The sequence below is a fragment of the Rhinolophus sinicus genome, chromosome 16, assembly GCF_057876585.1.
Source record: "Rhinolophus sinicus isolate RSI-liver-muscle chromosome 16, RSI-T2T, whole genome shotgun sequence".
Taxonomy (NCBI): Eukaryota; Metazoa; Chordata; class Mammalia; order Chiroptera; family Rhinolophidae; genus Rhinolophus; species Rhinolophus sinicus.
The window spans coordinates 34,824,569-34,844,043 of NC_142516.1; the positions used below are offsets into that span (position 1 = coordinate 34,824,569).

Below are 19,475 nucleotides of genomic sequence, written 5' to 3' on the forward strand. Positions count from 1 at the left end.
TCTAGAAGCCCAAACCCGTTTTCCTTTGTCTTGTCAATTCCCCACAAGTTTATTGCCCTTTGTTAAAATGATAAATAACCCCACAGGTCTAACTGCCTCTTTGGATCTTTACTTCCTTTTCTTTGAGGCCCCCATGTACATACATAATATACCTTTTCTCCTGTTAATCTGACTGTCATCAGTTTGATCCACAGGTGCCATTCACTGAACCTAAAAGAACAGAGGAAAAGTTTTTCCTCCCCTACAACTGCAATGGATTGAAATATATCAATCATATTAAAAACTCATAAATTCATCATGATATTAAAAATAATAAACAGTAAACATTGGTCACTTCTGGAGGATGCTAGGGAACCAACTGATTATTATGAAAACTGGTAAATAAAGGAAAATGATCAAGCATTTATTCTACCCTTCTCGTTCGATCTGTTTTTCAGGACAAGCAAATAAACAGTTGATGAGGGAATTGTAGCCAATATACATAGAAGGAATCACCACATTAGAAAATCACTGTTTGAAAGCCCTTAATCCTCATCAGTGGTTGCAAAAACCATTATGTATAAGACGAATAAGTAACTGTGTAATGGATGAATCAGGCTGACAACACCTAAAGTTCCTGATCAACTTTAACATCACATAAAAGGAAAACCAGTAGTTACCTTCTGAGATGAGAAGATGGGAAGAATAGAGTCCCATCTATGATACAATCTAGCCACAAAATTGAACCTGAATTTAATCAAGCCTCCGGATTAAACTGATGGTTTACAGGAAATACAGCAAATCAAAGCAGATAACAAATGACACCAGAGGATACAACCATCAAAATCCAGCATGAGGGGAGTTTGACAGAAAATTTTCCTCCAGGCTTGATATCTGAGATCATCTTTGACTCTTTTAATACATCAATTTTTCTCCTTAACCAGCTTCAAAATCCTTTGCTCTCTCTGTTAAATGAATAGTGTCTCTTCCTTCCTGGGATTGTCACAAATGTATGCTTGTCCTGTGATAAGTATTTTCATTTTTATAGGGTTTATTACACTTTTTAATTAAGTATCAATGTCTTTGTCTCCTTCACTCGATTCTAAAAGCTCCATGAAGGCAAAGATCATGATTTTTTTGTTCCTACCAGTAACCCTGACGTACATTAAACATACTATAATTATGTGTTCATTGACTTGAAAGCTTGAATAACTGAATGAATAAATGCACAAGTCTTCCAGACCACAACATTAATTCCAGACCCTACTTCCCATTCAATTCACCCTACATACCACCACCACATGAATATTCCTAAAAAATGCTTTTTAATTATCATCCTATTACTCAAGTGACTTACTTTCATCTATAGGGTCAAGCTGAACTTCTCTGCTTTCCCTTTGAGAGCTCTGAAATCTGGCCCAAATCCACTTCCCACCAGCTCCTAACTTTTCTGCTTCACCTTTTCTCATTCCTGCCACCCTTATCCCTGAATCAGCCCTTTACTGGAGCTGCCTCCACTGCAGTGGGAATCCATCTTCCCCCCCCCCCCCCCGCCCCCTTCTGTCTGATTATCTGAATCCCACCAATTTCCAACAGCTCCTCTGCAATACCTTCTCCAGCTTCCCAAGACATCTGGTCATTTTTCCCCAGGGCCAGAGCCTCTGCATAAAACAAGTAAATTCAATCCCTTTGTGTTCATTTCACAAAATGGAATACAAAGGAAGTGAAGTGGCAGCTCCGACCTACTTAGAAAGACAGCTCAAAACCTCTGTGTACCATCAACCAGTTCAATTCTCCTTCCACTCCACATACAGGGTCCTTCCTAGACTGGGGGTTCTTCAAGAGCAGTATATTTTACTGTGTCCTCCAGAGCAGTGGATCACAAAGTAGGGTAAGCATACCCCAGGGGTGACCAACGGCATATAGGAAGAAAATATTAGAACTCTATTCACTTCATCCTTTAATATTTTCCATTTCTATCTGTGTTTTAATACACATCATATGTTGGTATGGTAGGACATGCATATAACTGATAAATGTATAACTGACAAATGTATAAATGCATATACAGAGGTACATGCTTTCATAAAATAAAATGTTTTAACTGATAGGATTATAAATACACACACACACACACACACACACACACATTAGTAACATCTGCAGTAGGCTGCCAAGTCAACTCCTGAGCATTAGTAGCCCTGAAATATGTATTTGTTGCCTAATGTTAACCAAGAAACCATGGCGCCATTTTGAAGCGGTCCCCAGCTCCCTCCCCTGATCTTTGAAATGTCTATTTTTTAAAGCCAGTCAGTAAACCCATAGCTTCGGGCAATTTCAATCTGTTCAAATTCCTAAGGACACTTAAAGGCAATTGCTTCTTTTAAAGAAGTCTTTCTTGTGAATGAAGAGAGGAGGATAAGTGGGAGAGAAGGCTAAAGATCGTGACCCCTGCTTGCTAGAGCACCTGGGCAATATTTTCCTATGAGCTCACTAAGAGTGAGTGTAATTTGGTAACTTTCTGGAGACACCTCAAGTTCTAACTGAAAAACAAGTGTTTGTATACTGCAAGAAAGAAAGAGAACCACTGCTAGAGCCACTGCTAAAATAACCCACACGGCAGCATAATGCTCTGCTAAATTCAAAACGCACATACTTGTATGATTCTGGATGGACGTAGAATTCAAATCAAACATTTATAATTCCTCACTCAGTCAAGCAATGGCCACACATACCTTTGAAATAAGGGGTTCAAACAAGATTTCTTCATTCTGGAAACAGAGTTGAAAGAAACTGACTGCTGGAATGAAAATGATTTTTATTTCTGTTCCTTATGGAAGTATATCTTACTTAAAACAACTTAGCAATTAGCTCTTTCTATGAAGAAAAGAGAAAAGTTAAAGCGAAACATCATTCATGGATTTGCTGGTCACTCCTGCATTCAAGTTTAGGTCCCTGGTGGAATTAACGATATATCACGACCTTTCATGGACAGTCTATTTTGGAAAAATATTGTGGTACTCTCCAGTGTTGTGGTCACCTAGAGTATAAAAAAAATAAGCTTTGTCTCCATAAACTTAGGCAAGAATTTTCAAAATTGTATCTAATTTTTTAAATAAAACTTAAGAGACAGATCCCTTATCAAAATGATGCTTTGTAAATTCCTAATTTTGTAAGTGCTTCTCAAAAGACATGATACTTTTTTAAGGAGGGCCCAGCTTACAGTGGCCCATGTGGGGATTGAACTGGCAATTTTGGTGTTATTAGCACCACGCTCTAACCAACTGAGCTAACCGGCCACCCCAAGAGACAAGATATTTTTATTACAGAAATAACCATCAATTAATTGCATTCAGTAGTTTATTCCAGATCTAGTTCTATTCTGTCAATACAGTCAAATCCATTGGAAATGGAATTATTTATGTTTATAAAGAACTCTTCAGGAAAGCACTGCTGGATGTCTACAGATGTTCCCACACCTGTTGACTATATCCCAAGTACAGCACCGTCCCCTGTACGGGAAATTATTATTAGTTCTCTCTGGTTTCCCTGTAGTCAGAAGTATGTCAAATGATGACATAATAGAGTATACTACAGCATTTGCTCATCTAGAATTACAGTGCATGGGGAGTGCATCCCCAGAGGCTCAGCCCAGTCTATGATCTCACAAACATCTGTGAGGTGAGAGACCAGGAGAGCCAAAAAATACCTTCCCCAAGGGAAGGTGAGTCATACTCCTCTCAAGTGTGAGATCAAGTGTGAGACACTTGGATTTCAAGACTGAAAAGAAAGAACTGAACACAATTTAACATCTAATAATGATCCTCAATCACAGTTTATAGAAAGTTACTGGAATGACTTGAATATGGTGATTCTTTTCCTCTCAAATTAAAATTAAACGATCTTCAAGTCTAGAAATACAATTGAGATGAAAATCAATCCTGTATTTTATCTGTGAGTTGAGTCTCTAATATTCTAAAAAATGTACGTAAAATCTTTAAAAATCCATCATTTATTAAGACATGTGCCTCTATCAGAGAAGCATGCACCCATGACAGATGCAAAGAAACAAGAGTGGGTAGCACCTTAGAAATCAACAGAAGAAAACTGCACAGTTAAAAAGGGACTCTGGAGTAGTCCCGAGCAGGGGCAGTGTACTGGATAGTTCTCTCCAAGAGGCCTCAAAGGAAAAAGATTAGCTCTGTCATCCTTGATCAGAAAGGTGATGAGCACCACGAAAGCCCCAGGGGACACTGGTCCCTACAGTCAAGCTGTGTTAGTCGACAGGACCATTTACATTTCAGGCCACATAGTCATGGACCCTTCAAGTGGACAACTTGTGCCAGGAGGGGTAACAAAGGAAGCTAAACAAGCTCTTAAAAACATGGGTGAACTTCTGAAAGCTGCAGGCTGTGACTTCACTAATGTAAAACCAACTGTTTTGCTGGCTGACATAAATGACTTCGGTACTATCAATGAAATCTACAAACAGTATTTCAAGAGTAATTTTCCTGCAAGAGCTGCTTACCAGGTTGCTGCTTTGCCTACAGGAGGCCGCGTTGAGATTGAAGCAGTAGCTGTCCAAGGCCCTCTGACAACAGCATCACTCTAAGGGAACCTGGTGTTATTTAGTCTGGAAAATTAATAATGTGTTTAAATTAACATCTTAACTTTTAAAATCAATGTTGGAAAGTGTCAGACTGACAAAAATATTTGAAGTATTATGGAAATACCATATAATAAGGGGAATTGAATATGAATTAAAGATTAGATAATGAATCTAGTTACTGATATTATAAAGTACATTTATGCACACTCACATTACTGGATGTGAGAAAAGAGACACCTTTGCATTGCACAGTTACTCAAATAAATAAAAGTAAAGGGAAATAATATGCAGGAAAGATGAGTTACTATTCCTGAGAAATAATAAAGAATACACCTAATTCAGTTAAATCCTATTAATTTAATGGTGTGAATATTTAGTTCTCATGTCAGATATATGATTCTGCTTTTACTTGAATAAAATTAAAGATTTAAGTTTGAATGGTAGAGGTAAAGGAGAAAAAAAATGGACCAAAATTTTATTTAGCTAATATTTTTCTAATGGAACTAAAACAGACTTGCAAATTAAAAAAAAAAGAAAAAAAAAAGACTGCCCAGAATGATAGGGGGTGGGGGGAACGACTGTGCTAATCAAGGGGAAATGTTATTTGAGTTCTTGAGCCATGAAATGAGAAATAGGATTTCGCTGATGAAACCCATACTACTTGGGGGGTAAGGATAGTTTGTTTTCCTTTTTGCAAATATACGACCCTTTCATTAGTCAGTTAACTCAGCTGTTTGGAGCTTAGTATTTAATGAGGCCCAGGGATTCAAAACCCACATGGCCGGGCTAGCAATAAACATCACAATGAGAAAGCTTTTCCAGGATCAGCGATTGATCTACTATCCCTAAACAGTCTCCTCCTAGAGGTATGATCCTTCTTGCCAAACAAAAGACTATGATTAACTTAGGGCAACCGGCTAAGCATAACTGGAAAAATGAAGCATTCCATGTGACTTTGGGGAAGTTACTTAACCTCTGAGTCTTAGCATCCTCATATTTAAATTGCACTATATAATACTACCGCATAGGGGTTGTTGCAAAGATTAAAGGAATTACTACATGGAAAACAATTAAAAGAGTGTGAGGCATGGTATAAGTGCTCAATAAATGTTAGTTATAATTAATATGATTATTTTCTTTTAAAGTGTTAATGTTGGGTCAAAATAATTGTCTTCTTTCGTGAAAGCATGCTACTTGACAAGAATCAAGGGACTTGACATTGGAAATTGAGGAAGACGTGGTTATGAACAAGAAATAAAACAATAGTTAAGCAATAAGATTCAGTGAGACTTAACCTGATTAAACCAGGGGAAAAATGTCCTTGAAGAAGTTGAAAGAACGACATGCTGTGAAAAGGAAAGGAAGGAATCTTGAAGATGAGCCTTATCGAAGACTCTCTTGATCAATATTAAGGAACTGAGTGTGATTTAGCACCTACATTTTAGGTGCTTGGGCTTTTCTTGAGGCAGAGAGGTGGTGGTAAAAATACATACAGCAGGAGCAATTTTCCCAGAGGACAAGGCATTATCCTCACAGAAAGATGCATTTTGCTATAACCCTAGCTGAGAACAGTTCCCAATGGGTGCTGCTGAGGTTTCAGGTGGAAGGACAAAAGCCACAAGCCTGAAGAGAGAAAGATCTGCCTAAAAATACGAATGTGCACCAACGTGTTCTCCCTCGCCTTGCGCCCGTCTCAGAAGTCGGCTCCATGTGTGCGGAGGTGTTGGGTTGGGTGGGGGTGTTGGCGTAGTCTCTGAATCAGTCCAGTGGGATCAGAAGCTAAGTAAACTTCCTCCGCAACAATAAAGACCTGCTAAACAAAGGATTATCCCCAAGTGGAATAAAAAGGACGTCTTTGCTGTCACTCACCACTCCCTTTAGGGAACAACATCATGAAAGCCAGCCTCAGATGCTTACAAATGGAGCAGCTTTCCCAAATCTGATTATGAGCCCTGTGGGCTTTGAAAATTATGGCAGCTTATGAAAAGTAACCACAGAGTACTCTGTGGGCAGGGAGTAAGGCCCTAGGGGAGCGTCCTAGGAAAGGGAATAAATTCTAGCCTGGGCCCTCCAGGTCTACTTGCCAAATAAAAATACGGAGTTTTCCATCAACACAGAGCCATTTGCAGCTTTGGCTTAAAAAACAAACAAACAAACAAACTGTACCTTCTTTCTGTTGTTTTGTTTTTCCTTGTTTTTACTCAGGTAGATATTTGTGGTTAATACAAAGGAAAGTTTCTCCTAAAATTACAAATACAAAAGAGTACAAACCAAGGACAATTTAAGTGTCCCCTTCATAACATCATCAAAAAGAAAATGTGAAGTGTGTGATTTTTTTTTAAATCACAAATTACCCCAGAGAGCTATAGGCTAAGGTAGGGCTAATGCTGATGGCAGCACTTCCCTCTCCTCCCGGGACAGAACTTGCTAATCAATCATGGTACTATTTCTTCTAAACACAACAGTCCAGACATGCACCCATCCATCAGAGATGGCGTAGAAGTGGAGACCAAGTTGGGAGGATATCTAGGAATCTCTGAATGAACTCTGAACAAAAATATTTATAACAAGGTACTTTAGACCGGGCCCCACAGTGTTGAGATTAGGACAATGGTCATCAAACCGCAGTGTGTGTCAGAATCCTCTGGAGGCCTTGTGCAAACACAGATTGCTGGGCCCCAACTCCCAGAGTTTCTGGCTGAGCAGGTCTAGGGCTTCCAAGAATTTGCATGTCTCACAAACTCCCAGATGATGCTGATGCTACTGGTCTGGAGACCACATTGAAGAACAATTGGATGAGGGTTTAAAGACACTGTGGTAGCCTAATAATGGCTCCCAAAGATATAGCCACGTCCTAGTCCCTGGAACCCTTGAATGGTACCTTATATAGTAAAGTATTTTTAAGATATGATTATGTTAAAGATCTTGAGATGAGGGGCTTATCCTGGGCTATCTACTGGGTCCTGCTGTGCACTGAATGTGTCCCCTCCAAATTCATATGTTGAAACACTAATGCTCAATGTGATGGTATCTGGAGATGGAGTGTTTAGGAGGTTATTCAGTTTAGAGGAGCTCATGACGGTGGGACCCCCTTAATGGGATTAGTGTCCTTATAAGAAGAGATCAGAGCTCATCTTCTCTCATGTGAGGATATAACAAGAAGGCAGCCATCTGCAAGGCAGAAATAGAACTCTCACCAAGAACCCCACCACGCTGGCACCCTGATCTTGGACTTCCAGCTTCTAGAACTATGAGAAATGTCTGTTGGTGAAGCCCTACGTCTATGGTATTTTGTTATAGCAGCTTGAGCTAAGATACACCCTAAATGTCATCACAAGTGGCCTTATAAGAAGGAGGCAGAGGGAAATTACACCTAGAAGAGGAGGAGGCAATGTCACACCATGGAGGCAGAGATTGGAGTGATGCTGGAAGAGGATGCATCATGCAGTCCCAATGTCCCAAGGGACTTGCCTCAGCACAGTTAATTCTTACACAGAGCAAAGTAGAGAAGGTAAGGCAGCATTATTGTGTAGTTATGATGTATGTTCTCAGCAAGTTTTATCCCTGGAGTGGAGCCCTGAGCTGCAATAACTCACCCAATCATTTTCCAGGGTCCCCCACTCCCCACCTAGTCAGTGATTAGCAATGTGACCTTGGGCGGGTTATTTCTTGTCTCTGGACCTCTTTTTCCCAAAGGGGTTGAACCAAATGACCTCTAAGGAGCCTTCCTGTTTTGAGGGTCCCTGGCATCTGAAACTATTATCTTGTTCTCCTGATAATGAAAAATGCCATTCACCGGGCACTGCATAGCTAGTCTTCCTGGTGACCCCTGGCCCTTGGACCTGTGAAGGGCCTGGAAGATGCTACTAGTGGGTTTGGCTGAGGTTCATGTCTCAAGAGTGGGACCAACCTTAAGTAGTAAGACTGTGAACTAAGCCCTGGGATTTGAGTTATGGACGTATTTCCCACACATTTCAGACATACATTTTAAAAACCACTGGGGTCTGTTTTACAATTCATGGAAGATATATGCTTCAAGAGTACTCGTGAAATACTTAGTGTGTCTACAGAGAGGTTCTAGCCACCACGGCAGAGCAAACAGAGCTTAGAGGTAAAAAGATCAGAAAGAAAGGAGTCACCTTTTATTTAAGTTAGCACAAAACTATAGATCAGAGAAGAGCAAAAGCCTTGGACATCACAGAGCATTGGACCCTAGTTGTCACAAGGGCCTTCAGGCTGTGCAAGGACTGGAGCTCTGCGACCTATGCTGCCAGGACACTCAGGGGCCAGTTCCAACATCAGTCTTCCATCAGGTTACTACCTTGTCAGCTCCTCCTTCACTGCATCTGCAAAGTCTTTCCTGAATTAGTCACTCCCTTCTCTCTGCTCACATCACTCTTCATTTGGGACAGATGGACAAAATTGTTGTATATTACAGTGTGTTCAACTATTCATTCATTCAGTTGATATTTAATGAACGCATAGAATGTGCCACCTTGAGGCTGAGAATATAACAATAATCAAAATAGACCCAGACCCTTCCCTCTTGGAGCTCATGAAGCTTAGAAACTAATGAGAGCAAGACACTAATCATTACTGAAGTGAACATATAAATGTATTGTTTACATGTACAATGCTGGGAAGGTACAATTAGCATCGTGGAGTCTTAGAAAACTGATTGTATTTGCCCCCAATTATTTTACAAGCAAGCTCCTATGAATACAACCCCATCATATTTATCTTTGCCTCCCGTACAGCCCTAGCCAGTGGCATATAGTAGCAGCTCAACAAATGTCTGCTGCAAAAGGAGTTACCAGACGAATTCAGTTCAAGGTCTTACTCCCACCAGAGTTAATAAAAAGCTCTGGTTACATACTTCTAAAGACACAACCTGTGATGTTTGCTTTCCCTCATAGTCAAGAAGAAGTTCTAGAGTTCCAAACATTTAAGAGAATGCTCAACGGAGAAAGTTTGTGTAGCTAACGATCCAGGTTGGGGTGGTTTATCTCAAAGCAGGGGGAGTTTTTGCTGCCTTCACCTTGTCAGCAGGGAACTGGCTCTGAAGATGTGGGAGATTACAGGAGCTTTCAAGACAAAGGAACATAAATCAAAAAGAATGAAAAGAAAACAAGATCCTTAATCCTCCTCCTGTTAATGTTCTTTTAAAAGTATTTTGCAAGAGAGCAGGGTGGGGGAGGGTAAACAAAGTTTTTAAAGGGGGAATTAAGCCAGAAGTTAAATGGCTGAAGACACTGTAGAGCCCTCAGTCAACCCCCTCCTGTCTCTGCTTTTTTCTGTCTTTCCATTAACAACCCAAAATGATTAACTAACAATTGGAAAAAGATGTCAAAGAAATAAGCCATTTCCTCCCTCTCTTCCCCACTCTTGTTTCAATTCTTGTGTAGTTTGAAACTCTGAGCTACAGATCTTTAATGATGAAATGGTTTAGGCTCCACTTAATAAATCAAGATCAGGGTGCAAAGTGGTGATGAGCAGGTGGGACAGAATCACTCTATTCCAAAAAAATAAAAGTAGATCTGATTTGGATTTGAATAGCAACTCTTCAACAAAGCTGTCTAAGAGCTATGGAAGTCCTATGCCCACTATAAATCAGGGAGCAAGCTGCTCCCCCTTGCCTGAGACCAGAATAGAAATCATCCCATTCCAGGGCCTCCTTAGCTTTCTGGCCATCTAAGATGATGCATTGCCAGAACTTCAGGCAGGAATGTTTATTCCTGTCCCCGAAACTTCCACAGGTAGTCTGCTCTCATTCACTTCCTCAAGAATTACGATTGCCATATGCAATTAAGGATGTCTAGTTAAATGTGAACTTCAGACAAACAACAAATAAGTATGATGCAAATATCACATATTTGGGTGTCCTGTACTTTTATTTCCTAAATCTGGCAACTCTTGCAATTATCAAGTTCAATAGATCCTAAACATGGTGGTTTGCCATAAAAAATACAGGACGCACCATTAAATTTGAATTTCAGATAAAGAACGAATAATTTTTTAGTATAAGTATGCCCCACAATGCAATATTTGATACATACATATAACTTAAAAAATGATTTGTTCTCTATCTGAAATTCAAATTTAACTGGATCCTGTATCATTTGACACATTTGACAAACCTATTCACATGTCTTGTTCTCTTCAACAATTTCATGAAAGTAAAGCTAAGATAAGATGAAAATGAGAGTGTTCTGGGTCGGCAGCAAAAATCAGAAAGAGCAAGTGGCTGACTAAGTGTCATCAATAGATGATTAGATAAAGAAGATGTGATACGTATATACAATGGAGTATTACTCGGCCACAAAAAAGAATGAAGTCTTACCATTTGCACCATTTGCGACAACATGGATGGACCTAAAGGGTATTATGCTAAGTGAAATAAGTCAAACAGAAAAAGACAGATGCCATATGATTTCATTTATATGTGGAGTCTAAAAAAAATAAATGAACAAACAAAACAGTAATAGACTCATAGAGAGAGAGAACAAACTGATGGTTGCCAGATAGGAGGGGGGTTGGGAGGCAGGGTAAAAACAGTGAAGACATTAAGAAGTACAAATTGGCCATTACAAAATAGTCATGGGGATATATAAAGTACAGTATAGGGAATGTAGTCAATAATATTGTAATAACTATGTATAGTCCCCAGGTGGGTATTAGACTTATCAGGGGCATCATTGTAAATTACATAAATGTCTAACCACTATGCTGTATACCTGAGCCTAACATAAAATAACATTGAATGTCAACTATAATCAAAAAATTTTTACAAATTTTTAAAAAAGAATAAGTGGTTTAAGCATATGTGGAAAAGGAGGCAGGGTAGGTCAGTCACACCCCTTTCCTTTAATATCTAAGTTTTCACAATCATGGGCTTGGAGATTCTCCTATTATTGTTGTATTTTTTAAAATCTCTATTATAGCTGAATTATTGCAGCATTTTTATTCCTAATGTTGTGTTGTGGTGTGTGTGTGTGTGTGTGTGTGTGTGTGTGTGTGTGTGCGTGTGTGAAAGTAGACGGGGTGATGGATGATGTGATGACAACTATGACAACACCTGAGTTATTGTTGTTGCTGTTTTTGCAGAACAGAGAAGCCCCAGAATCACATAAAAACATAAATCATAAATGAGGAGGGGCATCTTTTCTGAGAAAACAGAGGAACAGAATGGGTGGTTAAAGGCCCCAAATGAGACTTGAGAGTAAATGAAGAAACATGTCAAATGACCTCAATCTCTCAAGCCCCCCCCTCTGTCTGTATCAACTGAAAGCTTATGGAAGATGCATTTTATTCAAAGCTAATTAGGAGCCTAGCATCTGTGTGGGTGCTTTTGTGAGAGCTTATTTGACTGTTGGTGGTTTTATTCTTGATTATTGAGTTTTCACCATTCTGTTTCACATTCTGTGAATCTTTATAGCTAAAATGTGTCTTTTCTCCTTAGTTTGCTCTACAACGTAGGATCTATGTAAACACCAGCAAGGATTCAAGTATATTTTCCAAAATTATTATACTCTTAACTCTGCTAAAAAATTGGAAGACGTTATCATGGTGAGTGATCAAATATTTCCAATTGCTTAAGATGTGTTTATGAAGGATAACAATGATCATTCAAGACAGAGTTGGCGAATGGAAAAACAATGTGGTCCACATATGTAATTTAAAATTTTCTAGTAATCACATAAAAAATAAAATAAAATGAAAATAAGTAGGTGAAATTAATGTTAATAATATATTTTACTTTAGCCCAATAAATCCAGAATATTATCATTTCAACATGTAGTTAATATAAAATTATGAATGAGATATTTTAAATTCTTTTTCTCATATTAAGTCTTCAAAATCTAGCATGTCTCAATTTAGATGCTAAATTTTTATGAGAAATATATATTTATCTGTATTTAGATTTTATAAAATTTATAATTGAAAAAGTAGATTTATATATCCAAGTTATTTTTAATATACTTAAAAACTTCCCAGTAACTGAAGAATTTATCATTTTGAGATTTAAACTTAAATAAAATTAAGCAGAATTAAAAACCCAGTCTTCAGCTGGACTAACCACATTTCAAGTGATTAATATTTGACAGCACACAACAAAGGTATAAACACAAATTTCCAGCCCCCAGTTTTCAGCCCTTAAGTAGCATAATCCATCTCTAGTTGCAGTTCCATATTTCTTGTTCTTCTAATATCCTGAGCGCTACCCAACCTACTCCAGCTGCAGTAAGACTAGCCATGCCTTCTGGGAGATAAAGACTGAAAAGAGATTGACAACCAATGTATTCCAAGGAACAAAACAAATCCATCAGCTCTCCTGAGCTCTACTGACATTTTCTTGACAATTACATTCAGGTCTGTAAATACTCCAGTAGTAGCACAGGAATGCCATCTACACATAATTCGGGGATGTTTTTGCACCTAGTTCTTCATATTTCCTATTGGTGGTCACGGAGCATTGCACATAGCAGGTATTCAACAAATGCATGTTGGATGAATAAATAAATGAACTTCGAGAGCTATTTTCTAGTTATGTTCATGGAAAACCTGAAGGAGATCATTTAAGAAAAATGTCTCTGTCCTATTCTTTGGGCAATGTCTTTGACCAAGAGCCTTTTGTCCAGAGACACCTGACAATAGCGAGAGAAAGACAGAGGGAGGAGGATGCTGAGAGGAGGCAAGCCACCAGATATCTCTGCCCAGATGAATGACCAGAATTCTAACTCCTACCCACCCCATCCTTCATTTGGTGGTGGCACAGGTCTGGTACAGCCAGGACATGGGCCAAAGGACTGTTAGCAAGCTTCAGGTTTTGAGGGGATGAAATAGAGCAGAGTATACATCCCACCAGAGATATTTCAGAGACAGAAAGGCCAACCCGTACCAGAGCACTTCAAGAAGGGTAGAAAGCACTTATAAATAAATATATAGGACAAAATACAGACTGTACAAACTCAAATGATCTCAACAAGGAAGAAGTGAAAACAAATGCAAATCGCTTGGAATGGACAAAGAACTCACAGACTAAGTCCAATTGGAGAAGATCGTATGCAAAGATGGAAAAGAAGATGCAGGAGTGGTGCCCACTGTTAGGAGTAATGTCAGCAGAGCAAAAGCTCAAAATAAGGTTAGGATTGAGGGGTAAATAAGTTCAAAAATTATAGAAAATACATTTCATTAGTTTCCTATTGGTGCTATACCAAATTACAACAAACCTATGGCTTAAAATAACACAGATTTATTATCTTACAGTTCTGGAGGTCAGAAGTCCAAAACCAGTTTCGCTGGTCTAAGGTCAAGGTATCAGTGGGCCTACATTCCCCCTGGAGATTCTAAGGGATGACCCATTTATTTGCCTTTTATAGCTTCCAGAAGCTTCTTACATTTCTTGGCTTGTGGCCCAACAGGGCTACATCCTCTGTTTCCATGGCCACATCTCCGTCCCTCTCCCTGATTCTCCTGTCTCCCTCTTATAAGAACACTTGTGATTACATTGGGCCCAGATAAACCAAGATAATCTCATCTTAAAATCCTGAATTTAATCACATCTGGGGATTATCACGAACATCTCTGGGGACTATTATAGGCTGAATAGCCTAGCACAAATAAACTATTAAAAATTAACTATTTTCAGGGGAAAGTAAATAAATATTTCTTGGATGCAATGATATGATGCTAAGAGATAACAAAGACTAAGTGAACCTCCTTAATTCCCTTAAGGCTTCCAGCTTCTCTGACAGGAAGATTAATCCCTGGGCTGATAAACTTGGGACTCACACTCCCCTCCCCAGACCCCATAGGCTAATACATCACTATTTCCCCCAGGTCTCCAGAGCTCATTGCACGTTCCTGTGTGACAGCATCTAATCACTTTACAAATATCTACAGAGCACCTATGTGAAAGCAATACTCTCGTCATCCAGGATACATCAGTCAACAAAATAATTGAAAGTTCTTACCCAAAAAACAACTACCACACTAGCAAGGGAAGGCATACAATAAAAAAAATAAGGAAGGAAATTATATGCCATATTTAAGTGCTTTCGAGAAGTGCTATAAAGGAAAACAAAGGAGGGGAGAGGAGTAGGGAGTCCAGTATCAGGAGTTAGTTACAGTGCTAAATCGGGAAGTTAGGAAAGGCATGGCTGAGATGGCATTTGAGCAAAGACTTGAAGGGTGTGAGGAGGGAGCCACACCCTTTCTTAGATTTCCTAAGAAAAGACATAGCAAACAATGCACAGGCCCCAAGGAGGATGAGTAGCAGTGTGAGCTTTGAAGCAGACCCAAGCTAGCCAGCTGCGCTGCAGAAGAATCAGCAAGGGGACAGGAGCTGAGGACAGATCCTAATGGGAGAGCCAGCTTGAGGAAGGCCTTGTCACGTTGGGTTGTATAGGACTGCAGGCTTCAGAGAGCAGGATACTGTCTCATTCTCTCTGGCATCCCTGGCACCTCACAAAACGTGAGCATACACCATTGACAGCATTTGAGAAATGTGGCTGAAGGAAAAAACCTCTCTGGTTTTCCACCAGGCGAGGAAACCAGGCAAGGTTTGCTCTCTACAATGTCACTGTATCATCACCTTCCCTGTGCATCTAGGAGAGACGCCTGTCCATTACCAGATTGTGTGGAAACCACACCTGAGGCCAAGAAGCAGGAGTTGGCATTGGCCGGAATCCTGTGCTCAGCTCACACTCTGCCTGCCTGACCTGCCCTCCCTCACTCTCATCATCCCCCGCCAATGCCACCCCACCCCGGCCAAAAACCCTGGCAAGATCTTTTCATCACCTGTTGGGTGATTTCATCACCTGCTAGGTGCACAAGCTCAGCTGAAATCTGGAGAGTAGGGGTGGGAGGGATGTGCAAGCAGTCAAACTCGGTGGAGAGGAGAATTGAGAAACAGAAGAGGCTGGTCTGGGGAAATGGGAGCAGGAGAGGAAGCCAGGAGCCCATTTGTTCTAGCACGCTGGGAGGCAACAAAGGGTTAAGCGATTTGCATTACTGTATTTGTGTGTAGGCCTCAGAGGGCTGCCTGGAGCTGTGCTTGGGTGGTCTGGTACAGTCCCAGGCAGCAACCTATTAGTGGTATCTCCCAGTGATTTATGCAGCTGTCAAGTTGCCTTCACTGGGACAAGTGAACTGTGGGTACCAGCCGGTGGCTGTGCTCCTTCAAGAGGATCAGTAAATGGGGCCAAAGAGAAAGGAAAACAGCTCAAGGTGCCACCCCTGATCCTCTGCGTCCTCTAATGACGAGCCCCCTCTATAGAAAAATATCCAGCTGCCCACAGGAGAGTGACTCACAGAGCCCCACTGTCTGGGACCGCCAGGCCAGGCCGGGAGGGCAGGCAGGCTTGGCAGGGAGCCACCTACCACTAATGGAACAAGAGAGGCCAAGACGACAGACAGACAGACCTGAGCCTGCCAGCTAGCGTGACTTGGACACGGGGAGCTGCTGTTTCAGGCCTGAGGGTGACAGTGACAATGCCATGGTGTGGACTGTCCTCCTGCAGCCAGGGAAGCATTGTCACACCAAGGGCCTCAAGGCAGCCTTCATTTCAACTCTGAGCAGAGCCCCAGCTAAGCGTCTGACAGTCCTGATTACTACCCCTCCTTAGAGCAGACCAGTGACCCTCTAGGGACTGGTCCTTTCATAACCACCACCACACACACCCCTACACACATACACACACCTACATATACACACAGCCCTACACACATACCTGTTATACATAGAGCCCATGGCTCCCAACGAAAAGGCTATCTCTCTTATTCAGTGTTTGATTGACAGTGAAGTAGCTGAGGGTATTTGCAAGTCTTCAGAGGCCTGAGCAGTGCATATGGGTGTGTGCGCACGCACATGTGTTTGTGTGTGTGAGAAAGCAAGAGAGAGACAGAGAGAGAAAATGAGAGAAAGAGCATGTGCAAAGGCAGGGCTACCCTTCCTAATAATTTCAGGAACTTTTCTTTAATGGGCCTCTTTTCTCTCAACTGCCAACTGGCATGTGGTATATTGTGCTTGTGGTACAGCAGTGAAAGGCAGGTGTTTCATACTGGATTTGATTCCCAGCCAGAACATTTCACAGGATGGGGGTGGGAGTCGGGGGAGGTGGGCAGAGACGAATTCCTGATTGCTGCTGAAACACAGGAGGAAGCGGAAAGAGCTGCACTCGTCCAGCCAGTGAGGGCTGGGAACTGCTCTTCCTTCCCTCCCTTCTTCAATACCTCCGCCTGCCCTTAACTCCCTAAGACCCAGTGCTGCACAATAGGGGCGCCCTAAAGAGGAAATCTCTTAGCTGGACTCAGATAGACACAGGTGGCGCCGACAGCTGCATGTTCCATGGGTCTCTTGACTTGGCAGAGCTCTGTGGACTTGGTCATTTCACAGTCCTGTCATCACAGGCAGGAAGGACAATGGCATTTTTAATAGGCTTCCTGTTGGTGTAATAGGAAGCTGCTAATGCCTCACTTCAAATTGGTGTCTAGAGGTAAATGTGCCAACTCGCCCTCCAAGCATCTCCTCTTTGGCCATTCAACTGGGAGTCTAAAACATTGACAGTTTAGTTCAGGGCATGGCAGCACTTGTATTTCCCATTGCCAGGGGCCTCTTAAGGACCCTTGTGCCCTTCTGTTTTCCAGGGCACCATTCTTCTGCCCTGATCTGAGTACAAAGGGAACAGCTGCACTGGAAGTTGGGATTGTCACAGGCCCTTGGCCCGCTCCCCGCACCCTCATGTCCGGTCATTACAGACAGCTCGCAATTTCTTGAGCTTGCTTTTAATCTCAAATCTAAAATGTGAAACTTCTGTACTGTCCCCACGAGACCTGAGATCACCTCCCTCATGGGAACCCCTCATCCCACACCTCACCTCATAGGGTTCACACAGCACAAGGAGCCTTTTGGGGATTTGTTTTCTGAACAGCTCCCCAGAGACCCTGGACAGAGAAACTCACAAAGAGGTGAAAAGGATCCTTTCCCTTTTCAGTTGCTCTTGAGAACGAAGAAGGCTGGTAACAGAGACAGACATATACTGTAATTGTTTGTCAGGTGCTTTACTGACATACTCTGTGGGGAAGCCATGCCTGGAAATAACAGTGGGTGAGGCCCAGAATGATTTGTCTGCTAATACTTCCCATGTAGGGTGTTCACTAACAAACTTACATAAGGGTTGCTTTCTTTTCCATAAAGTTGAGAGAAGGTAAAATGTTATACCAGAGTCACATACTTTCTTCTGTGGGAGCTGGGAAGTCAGTTCATCCATTTCGATTGTTCCTACACTTCAGGCCTACCATGTGTCATCCAGATCATTGTAATGACTTCCTAAAAAGCCACCCTCCCTGCTTTAGCCATAATCACCTTCCTAAAATACGAGCTAGATCTCACTTTTCCCTCCTCTAAAATCTTCACTGCCACTTCCTCTGCCTAAATTCCAAACTTGAGAACAGCATTAAAGATGCTTAATGAGATCTATCGATCCCATCTCTTTTTCTGTATCTTCCCTGCAAAAGATGCAGATGATATGTGTTAATCTGGGTTCACCAAGAAGAAGACATCACGACGGGATTAAAAGTACACAAGCTTGATTAGGGTTAACACCTGTGTAAGAGAAGATGGGGAGGGAGATGGAGAAGGCTGAAAGAACTCTCAGACTGTGATGAAGGTTTGACCCCAAGTACAGGAGAGAGGGAGGAAGTGTTGGGTAACATCATTCTAGACTATTGTAGGGTCTGAGAAAGTTGCAGCAAGGCCATCAAGGAGTAATGTCAGCCCACATCAAGGTAAAGTCAGCCAACAAAGGAGTTTCATGGCTCCTAGGAATGCACCAGTTTGAGTATCCTTGCCTCACTCAGCCACTGGGTGAGAGCAGCGTATGGAAAATGCATGTGGCCTTGGTGAAACCCAGTGTGGATTTCAGAGAGCAACAGCTGGGACCCTTGGTCAACTATGCTCCCTGGAGTTGGAGGTCTGCAAGGGGCATTCCCATGGGCATTTCCATACCAGCCACAAGATATAGGTCAGCCAAAGAGGTGACCCACAGTTTCCAGAACATGCTGTTTAATTCCATACAGCCATGCATTTGATCATGGCTTCCTCCTTGGGGCACATACTTTTTCTTCCATTCCACCACCAAATGAAATTCTACTCATCCTTCAAGGCGTCACTCAAGTGTCACCTTCTCCACAGAGCTTTTTTTTTTTTCCTACACTGATGATACTTCACCTGCCCCTCTATTATAGCAGCCCTTTGCATTAGAACTACTTGTTTGCAAGTCTGTCTCCTCTCTGGCCTTGAGGGTGGGGACTGTTTCATTTCTCTTTATATGAAGTAGTCTGGCGCTACATCTCAGAAACATTCATTCATTTATTTATTCAACAAAGTTAATTAATTATTGTCACATGCCTGACACGATGCTGGACCCTGCTGGTCTGGCAACGTACAAGACAGTGAAGGAGCTTACTCTCCAGTCTTGGTGAGGGAACTAGTAGGATGCCAATGTTGGGAGAGCAGCAAGCAAAAGTTGATATTACACCTCTCATAGGAGACAAGGGAAGAGAGTGGATGACTAGGTATTGGTTTTTAAAATTATACAGTGATAATTTGTGAGATCTTGACGTGCTAAATTTGGGGAGCTGAAGCTGAGACTCCTATGAAAGTTGGAACTCTCAAAGGGCTGCAACCCCAATAAAAGGATTACATCAATGGCCCCATTTGCCCAGCAAAATTACCAGGAAGCTTATATCTATAAAGGTTCTGTGCCTGTGTATTGCACTAGCTTAAAATTTTTATTTTAACTATGCACATGGGTTATGAAACCCAAGCCAAAGCCAAGAAATTAACAAAGAAACATAACGCAAAAGCTCTTTTGAAACTAATTCT

The 19,475-nt window shown here is 41.3% G+C and overlaps 1 long non-coding RNA gene and 1 pseudogene across 4 annotated transcripts in view; one reads left to right on the top strand and one right to left on the bottom strand.

Annotated features, from left to right (window-relative positions):
- Positions 1-4,929, top strand: part of LOC109447799 (2-iminobutanoate/2-iminopropanoate deaminase pseudogene) — a 31,114-nt pseudogene extending 26,185 nt beyond the window's left edge.
- LOC141571141 (uncharacterized) overlaps positions 1-19,475 on the bottom strand; it is a 466,720-nt gene that overhangs the window by 332,376 nt on the left and 114,869 nt on the right. The gene's annotated exons all lie outside the window — the stretch shown is intronic.